This window comes from Malania oleifera, chromosome 2, assembly GCF_029873635.1.
Source record: "Malania oleifera isolate guangnan ecotype guangnan chromosome 2, ASM2987363v1, whole genome shotgun sequence".
In the NCBI taxonomy this organism is placed as follows: domain Eukaryota; kingdom Viridiplantae; phylum Streptophyta; class Magnoliopsida; order Santalales; family Ximeniaceae; genus Malania; species Malania oleifera.
Genome location: NC_080418.1, coordinates 111,495,769 through 111,508,770, shown reverse-complemented (window position 1 = coordinate 111,508,770; position 13,002 = coordinate 111,495,769).

Here is a 13,002-nt window from a genome sequence, read left to right as displayed (position 1 = left end):
TAGATATTATAGGGGCTTTTCATAAGTCAAGTAAGGGGATAAACTAAGTCAAGATATTTATAAAAATATATTTATTATTATTGAACATTTAATTTCAGATAAATATGTATGTTATAGAATTATGTTGGAAATAATGTAGTTGAAATGTGATTAATATCTCTTTTGTGTGGCATGAGTAAAATTTACCATGAAAAATTATGATGATGGAATATTATGTTTATAAAATAAGTATGTTTTACTGCTTCCGGGAAAATGTTAAATGATACAGAGATTTTCAAACTAAGGTATTTATATGATATGTCGGCGTACGGGCCGAGGTTTTTATATGATATGTCGGTGTACGGGGTGATGAATTTATATGATATGCTGGCGTACGAGCTGAGAAATTTATATGAAATATTGGCGTACAGGGCGAGCTTTTTATATGTTATGCAAAATTATATGAAGACATTAACTTGACAGTTATTATTATGAAATAGCCATGTATCATTATTTGGAAATATGTTATATGTTATCAGAACCTGATTGGCTTGGATTAGGCTTTCACGAAGCACAGTACCGTAGCTATATGATCACGATCATGTTTATGTTAGTATTACCACTTGCCGTATGGGGCAGTGGGAGAATGACAGTCGATGTGGTTTATTGTAGTGTTGGCGTCATCTGGTGTACAGACTAGGAGAGGCAGACTCATCGTACTTACAGACTTTTGCTTTTGATTCGGCAGTGGTTGACCACCCATTGTTGGGTCCCGCCTTCGAGCCACACAACCCAGTCATGTGAGGGTAAGACATGACACCAGCCAGCTAACCATCTAAGATATTTTTCCATGTACAGTTATATGAGATGATTTACACATATGGAAATTCAATATGTTATACTATGTTATGATTATATATGTTTTCCCATATATGATACAGATAGTTCTATCAAGTGAGTTTATGTATTATTATATGTATAACACGAAAATACTCATGTTGTCACACACTGGCATTAGTTTATTTCCCTTACCAAGAGGTGTCTCACCCCAAATTATATAAACATTTCAGAAGCCCCACATAGGAGAGCGGACAGAGCTCCGCAAATTAAGATCCAGCTGATCTACCCTATTTGAAGGGTAAGTATTTTGTTATGGTCAAACGGATTTTTGGGTGACAACCCTAGGACTCTTTTTGGTTATTTTGGATTGTGTCTATTCATATTGTTGACTCTATGAGTCAAATCCTGTTTTGATAATGACAAATCACTTGGTATTTGATTTGTACATTGAGATTGTGAACAAAAATATTTTTTAGCATGCATGAAAGGTGAATGAGTCATGGAAGCCGCGAGAAGTAAAGCATATATACCTGACATAACCCATGGAACTAAAAGCAAAGAAGGATGAAGGAACAAACTTCTAGTTGAAGACTTTAATGGGAATTGGTATCTAGATTTGATGTATTTACATGTCATATGATATATTTTGAAGCTCAATTACATCTTAAACTGACCTTAGGACTCATGCATCTCATGAAATATTTATTTGAAATAGTTTTAAGTTGAAATGAATTTTTTAGGCAAATTATTAGAGGCCTTGTCGACAAACCCCTTGGTCTTGTTGATGAACATATGAAGTCCACTCGGCAACAAACACATTGTCTCGTCAACGAGAAAATACTGAAAGCACTAAAATTTCAAACTGGGCTCTCGTCGGCGAACTCATAACCTCGTCGACAAAGGAATGTTATACACTCGTCAACGAACTTACGCATTTTTCGACGAATGTCGGGACGTTGAACGTGTTTCCAGCGTGGACACAAACAAAAAATTGAGTTTTTAATAGATCCAACAACCAGGATTCATCCTAGGGCCGAGAACACATATAAATATACTTTCTAAACCCTAAAGCACCACTTTTTGCATAGCATTGGGAGCATTGAACGTATTTTGAATATCTTGTGAGATATGTGAATTCTATTGCTAACGTCATTGCCTGCACTCCAAAGAATTAATACTTGTTAGGGCATTTGCGTCTTCAAGATCCAAGCACACTTTTGATAAATCTAAGGTTGATCTTGAGGTTTGAGTAACTTTTCATTGAGCTTTCAATATTTGATCAAAAAGAAGTCTTCTTCATTATTTGTGCATAAAGAAAATTCTTTTTTTTTTTTTTGAAGAAGCAAGTGATTTTCTTATAAGTGTTTATTTGAGAAATTTGTTGAGAATTGTTTTCTAAGGTTTGATCTCTTGCTACATTTAAAGTTATAGTTTTAGTAAAAGAGGTCTATTGTATTAGTGCAAAAAGTATTTTTGAGAAAAATTATATTTTTGGTGAAACTTTTGATACACTCAAAGTTACCTTTATAAGTGCTTTGATAGCTAGAACTTAGATCTGCATATATTTCTTTAAAGATCCTATCTGATATCTTTGTGTAAAGTGTTTTAAAAATAAAACCTAAGTTCTCCAAAACTTTGATTTATTAACATTATTTTTAGGAGATATTTATTAAAGGGTAGATTTGTGAAGCATCTCATTCTTAATATAAAGATCATATTGGTACATACACATTGAGCTTCAAACATTTATCATATGATTATGTGTTATGATTTATCTTGTACTCACTAACTTTGTGTAGAAGCATTTGAGTTTTTGCAGAAATTGTAATTCCATTTTGTATACACGGTTCGGGTTGTGAACTGGGACCAAGGAGGAAGTTACGCCTCTTGTAAGCAGCAGGTTGTAAGGGAAGCATCGTCCCAATTAAAGGAGCGAATTATTTAGTGGAATCCTTAAGTGGGTTACTCAAGACGAGGATGTAGGTTGGTGTAGGCCGAACCTCGTAAAATCGAGTTTGCATCTCTGTTACCCTTACCTCTATTTAAATTCTGTGTAATCATATTATGTATGTGTTGATCAATTGGTGAATGATTGAATAATTGGGTAATATTGTAAACTTGATAACGACACACATAAAATTACTTATTGGGTTAGTTAATTTAAAAAAAATTGATTAAGGTAGTAATTAGTATCTTGGAACTTTGTAATTGATTATTTTCAAAATTAGAACCTAAAGGACTTATTTTTTAAAATACCCAATTCACCCCCCCTCTTAGGATAACATCGTAATTCACATTTGGTATCCTTAATTGTTAATTTTGTAAAACGATCACATGACACATATCGATGTAACCCCATTTGGTGAGGGACACTTGTCCACTAGACCTCCAATTTTATATGGTATAAATTACACCTATTGGAAAAGTAAGATGAGCAAATACCTATTAAATGTAGATTGAAAGGTATGGAAAATAGTTACTAAGGGAAATCATGTTCCCATGAAAGTAATTGATAAGGTAAATGTACCTAAAACTAAAGATGAGTATACATAGAAAGACTGGAAATCTGTACAAATAAATGCTACTGCGATGAACTTACTTTTTTGTGTACTAGATGTAAATGAATTTAGTAGGGTGATGGTTTGTAACTCTTGTAAAGAAATTTGGAAAAAATTAGAGGTCACATATGAAGGTATTAAGGAAGTAAAAGATAGTAGGATAGACATGCTCACTAGTGAATACGAGACATTTAAAATGACTGCTGATGAATCTATTCAATCCATGTACACTTGATTCACACACATCACAAACTCTTTAAATGCCTTCGGAAAATATTATCTTACTTATGAGTTGATCAGGAAAATCCTTGGGGGACTACCTCCAATGTGGGAAGTTAAAGCTACTGCAATAGCAGAAGGAAGAAATATGAAGGAGATGTTTGTGGATGAATTAATTGGATCGCTCATCACATATGAGCTAGCCATAAATGAGAGGAAAAGTGAGCAAAATAAGGCAAAGAAAATTACCGTGCTTAAGGCATCATCAAACAACTCTAGTGAAGGAGGTGATTCTGATACAGAAGATGACATGGCTTTGCTAACAACGAAGTTTGGGAAGTTCTTAAAGAAGAATAAGAAGTTCAACAGAAAATTTCAGAACTCAAAATCAAAAGGAGGAAAGTCAAGCATGAAGAAAAAGAAGGAAGTTCCACCAACTTGCTACAACTGTAGAGAGGTTGGACGCATCAAGCCTGAGTGTCCCAAACGAATGAAAGCCTCTAAGAAAAAGAAGAAGGCGCTAAAAGTCGGTTGGGATACGCACAACACAAGTTGTTTAGAATCTGAATCCAATGATGACGAGATTGCAAATTTGTGTCTAATGGCACATGATGAACTTGAGGTACAATCATCATTCTCATCTTCTTCTTATTATTCTAGTGATTCTGAAAATGAGAATGACATGCTTTCATACAATAAATTGAAACAAGAATATTTGTACACTATTAAAATGCTTAAGAAGAAAATTAAGAAAATTTCTGATTTGAAAAGTAAAGTTAAAGAACTTTCAAGGTTGGTAGAAAGTCAAAATGAATCTCATGCATCCCTCATAAAAGACAAGGAATTGAAAATTGAAGAGTTAGAAGAGATTTTGAAAGATAAATCTAAGATTATTGGTCAGTTTACAGAAGGACAAGCTAATTTTGAAAAACTCCTTGGAATTCAAAGAAATTCTCTAGAAAAGGAAGGTCTTGGTTATAATGGAAAGGATAACACAAAACAAAGACATCCTTACATGATATATTTCGTAAGAGAGTCAACAGCTTATAAAAATGTTACATGTTTTAAATGTAAGAGGTTGGGTCACATTAAGTTTGACTATCCTTTTAAAAACAAAGATGTCAAAATTAAAAAGGTCTGGAAAGTCAAAGGAGAATCAAGTGCTAACCCTCATGGATCCAAGAAAATTTGGGTACCAAAATCAGTTATCTGATTATGTCTTGCAGATATGCTTAAGATCATCCTCCCCAAAATACAGATGGTATATGGATAGCGGATGTTCATGTCACATGACCGCGGATAAAGTTAAGTTCATATCCATCACACCCAAGGACGGAGGATTTGTCACTTTTGGGGATAATGTTAAGGGAAAGATCATAGGTGTAGGTAAAGTTGGTAACGATTCATCACTAATTATAGATGATATTTTACTGGTTGATGGTTTAAAGCATAACTTATTGAGTATAAGCTAACTGTGTGATAAAGGTTACAAAGTATCTTTTAAACATGACAAGTGCATTATTGAACACAAAACTGAAAATAAGATACTATTCATTGGTGAGCGTCATGAAAACGTATACACCACCAGTTTTGATAACTTAACCTCACAAAGTGTGATATGTTTCTCTACTATGGATGAAATTAATTGGATTTGGCATAGGAGACTAGGACACTCAAACATGGACTTAATATCTAAACTAGTTAAGGGAGACTTAGTTAAGGGATTGCCAAAGACAAAATTCGTCAAAGATAAAATTTGTGATGCTTGTCAACTAGGAAAACAAGCAAGATCTAGTTTTAAGAAGAAGAAAGTAATTTCCACTTCTAGGCCACTCCAGTTGCTACACTTAGATCTATTTGATCCAAACCCAATTCAAAGTTTAGGAGGAAAATCATATGCATTCATTATAGTTGATGATTATTCAAGATATACATAGGTATTATTCTTAAGTCACAAAGATGAAGCGTGTGAACAATTCATAAACCTGTGCAAGAAAATCTAAAATGAAAAGGGATATACTATCACTAAAATTTGAAGTGATAGGGGTAGAGAATTTAAAAATTAAGGCATTGAAGACTACTACAATTTATTAGGAATAGCTCATAAATTTTTTTGGCTCCTAGAACACCACAACAGAATGGTGTAGTTGAAAGAAAGAATAGGTCTATACAAGAAATGACCAGAACTATGATAACGAACATAAACTACCTAAGTACTTCTGGGCTGAGGCACTGAATGCCACCTGCTATGTTCTAAATAGAGTTTTAATTAGACCGTTCTTAAATAAAACTCCATATGAATTGTGGAATGACCATAGACCAAACATATCGTATTTTCATGTCTTTGGCTGCAAATGTTTTGTACTTAGAGAGAATGAACATTTAGGAAAGTTTGATGTGAAATCTGATGAAGGCATTTTTCTAGGATATGCCATAGATAGTAAAGCCTACAGGATATATAATAAACGAACTTTAACTATTGCATAATCTATCCATGTAGTATTCGGTGAGTCAAATCCTTTCTCCAAAAAGACCGATGAGGATGAAATTGAGATAAATAATGGAATTGAAAAATTATCCATTGAAGATAATTTAGATAAGAGAAATAAAATTAAAGAAACATCTTCTGAAGATAATCAAGTTGAAAATGAGGTTAATGAACCACCTAAAGAATGGAAGTACATAAAGAATCACCCCATAGATCAAATCATAGGCGAACCATCACATGGAGTAACCACTCGATCCTCACTTAAAAATAAGGTTAGTCATTTTGCATTCCTATCTCAAGAAGAACCTAAAAATGTGAGTGATGCAATAGAGAATGAATCTTGGGTGATGTCCATGCAAGAAGAGTAAAATCAGTTTGAGAGAAATAAAGTCTAGACATTAGTTCCTAAACCCAAGGATAAGTCAATTATTGGAATGAAATGGATATTTAAGAACAAGAAAGATGAACATGGGATAGTGGTTAAAGATAAGACAAGACTAGTAGCTCAAGGATATAATCAAGAAGAAGAAATTAACTTTAAGGAAACCTTTGCACCTGTAGTTAGAATAGAAGTCATTCAAATGCTCTTAGCCTATGCTGCTTTTAAGGATTTCAAGTTATATCAAATAGATGTTAAAAGTGCATTTTTAAATGACTATATAAGTGAAGAAGTTTATGTAGAACAATCCCCAGGTTTTGAAAATCATACGTATCCAAATCATGTTTATAGATTAACAAAAGCCTTGTACGGTTTGAAACAAACTCCTAGAGCTTGGTATGAAAGGTTAAGTAGTTTTCTACTAGAAAATGGATTTACTAGAGGTAAGATTAACACAACACTCTTCATAAAAACTAAAAAAGAGAATATGCTCCTAGTCCAAGTATACGTATATGATATCATTTTTGGAGCAACAAGTGAAGACTTGTGCAATGTGTTTGCAAGTACTATGCAGAGTAAATTTGAGATGAGCATGATGGGTGAACTAAATTTCTTCCTAGTACTTCAGATAAAACAAGCAAAATATGGAATTTTCATAAATCAATCAAAGTACATTAGAGATCTACTCAAAAGGTTTAACATGGAAGATGGAAAAATACTAGGGACACCTATGAGCTCCTCGTTGAAATTAGACAAAGACGAACAAGGTATACAAGTAGATGTAAAGCTATATCATGGAATGATTGGTAGCTTACTGTATCTGACTACCAGCAGGCCTGATCTAATGTTTAGCATATGCTTATGTGCAAGATTTTAGGCTGCACCTAAAGAGTCCCATCTACTAGCTGTTAAAAGAATATTTAGAAACTTGATAGGAACCATTAAACTTGGATTATGGTATCCCAAGTATACCTTCTTTGAGATTGTAAGTTATTCAGATGCTGATTTTGCTGAAAGTAAAGTGGATAGAAAAAGCACAAGCGGTTTGCCGAAAGTAAAGTGGATAGAAAAAGCACAAGCGGCACATGCCATTTCTTAGGAAATTCTTTAGTATCTTGGTTCTCAAAGAAGCAAAATTTAGTTGCATTATCCACAATTGAGGCTGAAAACATAGCTACTGGAAGTTGTTGTGCTCAAATGTTATACATGAAGCAACAACTTATGAATTTTGGATTAAGTTATGACACAATTCATATAAGATGTGACAATACAAGGGCAATAAACATCTCAAAGAATCCTATATCACATTCATGAACTAAACACATAGAAATTAGACATCACTTTTTTCGTGATCATGTGCAAAAAGAAGATGTGACACTTGACTTTATATGCACAAATGAACAATGGGTAGACATATTCATGAAACCACTTATGGATGATAGGTTTATCCCAATTAGACGTGAATTAGGACTTATGCATAGTCATGAAGTTGCCTAGAATTACGTTACAATACATAATTAAGGGGGAGCAACTAACATTCAAATTGCCAGTGGTTCTATATTTTTCATTTGTTTTGGCAAAACGTTACACATTTGGTATCAAACTTTTAACTTTAGTGGACTAACTTACTTTTCATGCCTATGTCACTTAAAATATTGTGTGTGCTCTATTGAATTAAATTGGTAGAGTGAGAAGTAAATTAAATTGCATAGGGGGAGAAATTGATTTTTTCTTTACATTGAGATATAATTACATCTGAATAGTTCTATACATATCTTTTTGTTGATATCAAAAGGGTGAGAAGTGTGTGTACAAAAATAGTTTATAGTGAGTATAAATTTGCAAAAGGGGGAGATGAATATAGTTGCAAACATATTGGTATTTAGTTTTTGCGCTTTATGTTCAAAACTAGTGCCTATTCTATATTGTGTGTAAGCATACTTCATATTGTCAAACTTTATATTGTGCATTAATTGAGGGGGAGCCTTGTTAGGCGTAACCCATTTTCTATTTTTTGCTCGTGTATTTGTCATCATCAAAAAGGGGGAGATTGTTGACTCTATAAGTCCAATCCTGTTTTGATAATGACAAATCACTTGGTATTTGATTTGTACATTGAGATTGTGAACAAAAATATTATTTAGCATACATGAAAGGTGAATGAGTCATGGAAGCCATGAGAAGTAAAGCATATACACCTAGCACAACCCATGGAACTAAAAGCGAAAAAGGATGAATGAACAAGCTTCTAGTTGAAGACTTTAATGGGAATTGGTATCTATATTTGATGTATTTTCATGTCATATGATATATTTTGAAGCTCAATTACATCTTAGACTGACCTTAGGACTCATGCATCTCATGAAATATTTATTTGAAATAGTTCTAAGTTGAAATGAATTTTTGAGGCAAATTATTAGAGGCCTCGTCGACGAACCCCTTGGTCTCATCAATGAACATATGAAGTCCACTCGGCAACAAACACATTGTCTCGTCGACGAGAAAATACCAAGAGCACTAAAATTTCAGATAGGGCTCTCGTTTATAAGCTCATAACCTCGTCGACGAAGGAGTGTTATACACTCGTCAACGAACTTACCCATTTTTCGACGAATGTCGGGATGCTGAATATGTTTCGAGCATGGACACAGATGAAAAATCAAGTTTTTAATAGATCCAACGGTCAGGATTCATCCTAGGGCTGAGAACACATATAAATATACTTTCTAAACCCTAGAGTACCACTTTTCGCATAACATTGGGAGCATTGAACGTATTTTGAATATCTTGTAAGAGCTGTGAATTCTATTGCCAACGTCATTGCTTGCACTCCAAAGAATTAATACTTGTTTGGGCATTTGCGTCTTCAAGACCCAAGCACACTTTTGATAAATCTAAGGTTGATCTTGAGGTTTGAGTAACTTTTCATTTAGCTTTCAATATTTGATCAAAAAGAGGTCTTGTTCATTATTTGTGCATAAAGAAAATTCATTTTTTTTTTAGAAGAAGCAAGTGATTTTCTTATAAATGTTTATTTGAGAAATCTGTTGAGAATTGTTTTCTAAGGTTTGATCTCTTGCTACATTTAAAGTTATAGTTTTAGTCAAAGAGGTTTATTGTATTAGTGTAAAAAGTATTTTTGAGAAAAATTATATTTTTGGTGAAATTTTTTATACACTCAAAGTTACATTTTTATTTAAAGATTTAATCTTATAAGTGTTTTGATAGCTAGAACTTAGATCTGCGTAATATTCAAGACTATATTTCTTTAAAGATCCTATCTGATATCTTTGTATAAAATGTTTTAAAAATAAACCCTAAGTTCTCCAAAGCTTTGATTTATTAACATTATTTTTGGGAGATATTTATTAAAGGGTAGATTTGTGAAGCATCTCATTCTTAATATAAAGATCATATTGGTACATACACATTGAGCTTCAAGCATTTATCATATGATTATGTGTTAGGATTTATCTTGTACTCACTAGCTTTGTGTAGAAGCATTTGAGTTTTTGCAGAAATTGTAATTCCATTTTTGTATACATGGTTTGGGTTGTGAACCGGGACTGAGGAGGAAGTTACGCCTTTTGTAAGCAACAGGTAGCAAGGGAATTTCCGTCCCAGTTAAAGGAGCGGATTATTTAGTGGAATCCTTAAGTAGGTTGCTTAAGACGAGGACGTAGGTTGGGGTAGGCCGAACCTCGTAAAATCAAGTTTGCATCTCTTTTACCCTTACCTCTATTTAAATTTCGTGTAATCATAGTGTATATGTTGATCGATTGGTGAATGATTGAATAATTGGGTAATATTGTATGCTTGATAAAGACACACATGAAATTACTCATTGGGTTTATTACATTTAAAAAATTGATTGAGGTAGTAATTAGTAGCTTGGAACTTTGTAATTGATTGTTTTCAAAATTAGAACCTAAAGGACTTATTTTTTAAAATACCCAATTCACGCTCCCTCTTGGGATAACACCGTACACATATGATGGATGTAGTAAACTCTGGTATTCTGTTAGTTGGACAATTTAATATGTATGTGATTTTACGTTTCCTGTTGCTTAGGAATTGGTATTGTATTTCCGGTGTACCCCTGGTACCATGGGTCCAGGTGGATTATGAATTTCCAGGATTTTTATATTGGATATTATGAAAAAAGAAATGGTAAAATAAGCAGGTCGTTACAATATGAGTGAGCTTGGTATGAAAGAACTTTACAAGAGGCAACTCTTGAAGGGTTTGAAAACATGTAAGCTGAACTTCTGCAAGTTTTGTGTTCTTGAAAAGCAAAGAAGGGTGCAGTTCAAATAACTATACATAAGACAGAAGGTATTCTTGATTACATACATTCTGATGTTGGGGGGCTGATGAGAGTAGCATCACAGGGAGGACATGTGTATTTTGTGAGTTTTATTAATGACTACTCACTAAAGGTTTGGGTATACTTCATGTGACACAAGTTAGATACATTTTATAGGTTTAAGTTATGGAAAGCTGAAGTGGAAAAACAGACCGGGAGAAGAATTAAATGTATCATATCAAACAATGGGACCGAGTATGCTCATTCTAGGTTTATGGAGTTTTGTGAGCAGCAGGGCATTAGGAGACATTTCACTATTTGTCAGGCACCTCAGCAAAATGGTGTGGCGGAAAGATTCCCGAAGATCCTTGTACATTTTAGTGCTAACAAGATGTACCATATACAAGGATCGGTGCGCTTCCTTCAAAATCACTTTCTTAGTCTTAGCATCAGCAGATACACATATCCTGGTACGGAACCTCAAAGCCCCATCATCTGAGATACTGAAATCTTCCTCCAAACCATCATGTACTTTTCCCATAAGTTTTACCAGTTCTACATCACTCCTCTGTGTTGCTTTAATTCTTTCCTATAGAGTCAGTTGCAATACCAGATTGGCAATAAATGTATGATGGTCACCCTCACTCACTCTAAAAATGAGCAGTGCGGAAGCTATCCAAAGTATAGGAGTTCTATTGTGTAATATTTAGCCCAAAGGCCAGATCGTCTCCTCAGGGAATGTGATTTAATCTCAAATTTTATGTAATTTCAATTAGAAAATAAGAAACAATAGATACTGAATATAGTTCAGATTCGGTTTTTCTGGATTGTTTGAGATTTATTTTGATAAATTAAACGAACATGTAATTTAAATCCTAATTCTTAACACGCACTAAATTTAGTAATGAGAAATGGAAATCCCCCGTTAACAACCAAACAAAAATTGAAACACGCGTTGAACTTCGAAATAAAAACTAAAGATGATAACTTTCCTACATAATTAAAACATGCAATAAAAAAAAAAAAAAAAAAAACTCAATCAAACACAAATGCGAACAAGAAAAATCGAACTTTTAACAAAATCAAGAACCCGAAACAAGATAAAAAATTAAATGCAAACAAGAACTTGAACAAAAATTAAAGCTTTAACAACTTAAATAATAACTAAACACGATAAAAATGGGCACTTCAATAAGATTAAACCTAAACTAAATCGAACTTCAACAAACAAAATTTAAAATTTAAGGAAGCTACTAATTTAACTTCTGAAAAAAATATATATTTTTTTTCTTTTTGTATTTTATTCTTTTTTTTTCCAAGAACCAAACTAAACCTTAATTAATTAAAAACTACTTCAAGCACAAAAGTAAACCTATTGCTAATAAAGAAAACAAATAACCTTAATAATAGCTCCCAAACATGATTTAAAAATTAAAAGTTTAATTAAAATTTTACTAAAAAAAATACAATTATTCAATGAATTAAAAGCAATAACAAAATAAAACTAAAGGAAAAAAAGAAAGGAAAGAAAAATAAAGGAAGAGAGAGAGAGAGAGAGAGAGAGAGAGAATCTGGTTGTGATGGCAGCAGGGCTTCTCAGATCTCCTCTTCTAGCGGCGACGAGCAGAATAGGAGCAGCTTGAGGTGGAGTTTGGGCAGTAGTAGGGACATGTAGCAATGTCTTCTCAGGTTACAACAGGTTGGAGAAGCAGCAGCAGCAACACCAATAGCTTTAGTTGATGTTCGATTTGTAGGGGAAGCAATGAGTAGTAGATGGGCTCGGGTCTCTCGGCTGGGGTGTTCCACGGCAGCAAGAGTCAACAGGGACCTTCAGGTTGTGGCTTCCAGTAGAAGTGACAGAGCAAGGAGGATAAAGGAGGTAAGGGGGAGAGAGAGGGAAGGAGAAGGAGAAGAAAGAGAAAGGGAAAGAGAGGGAGGCTGGTAGTTCGGGTTGAAGGAGCAGTAGCCAAGTTGCTATAAGCTTCTCAGCTACTTGTTTATGACAGCAAGGAAAAGGAAAAGCAAAGGAGAGAAGAGGGAAAAGGGAAGAAATAAAAGAAGAGAGCGGAGAGTGAGAAAGAGAAGAGAAGGGAAGGAAAAGGAGAGGATAAAGAAAGGTTGCTGGAGTGTGAGGCCGAGAGAAGGAAGAGGGAGAGAAGAGAAGATGAGGGTTCGGGCTACTGTTGGGAAGAAGAGAAATATAAAGGGGAAGGGGGAGAGAGCCCTACCCGGC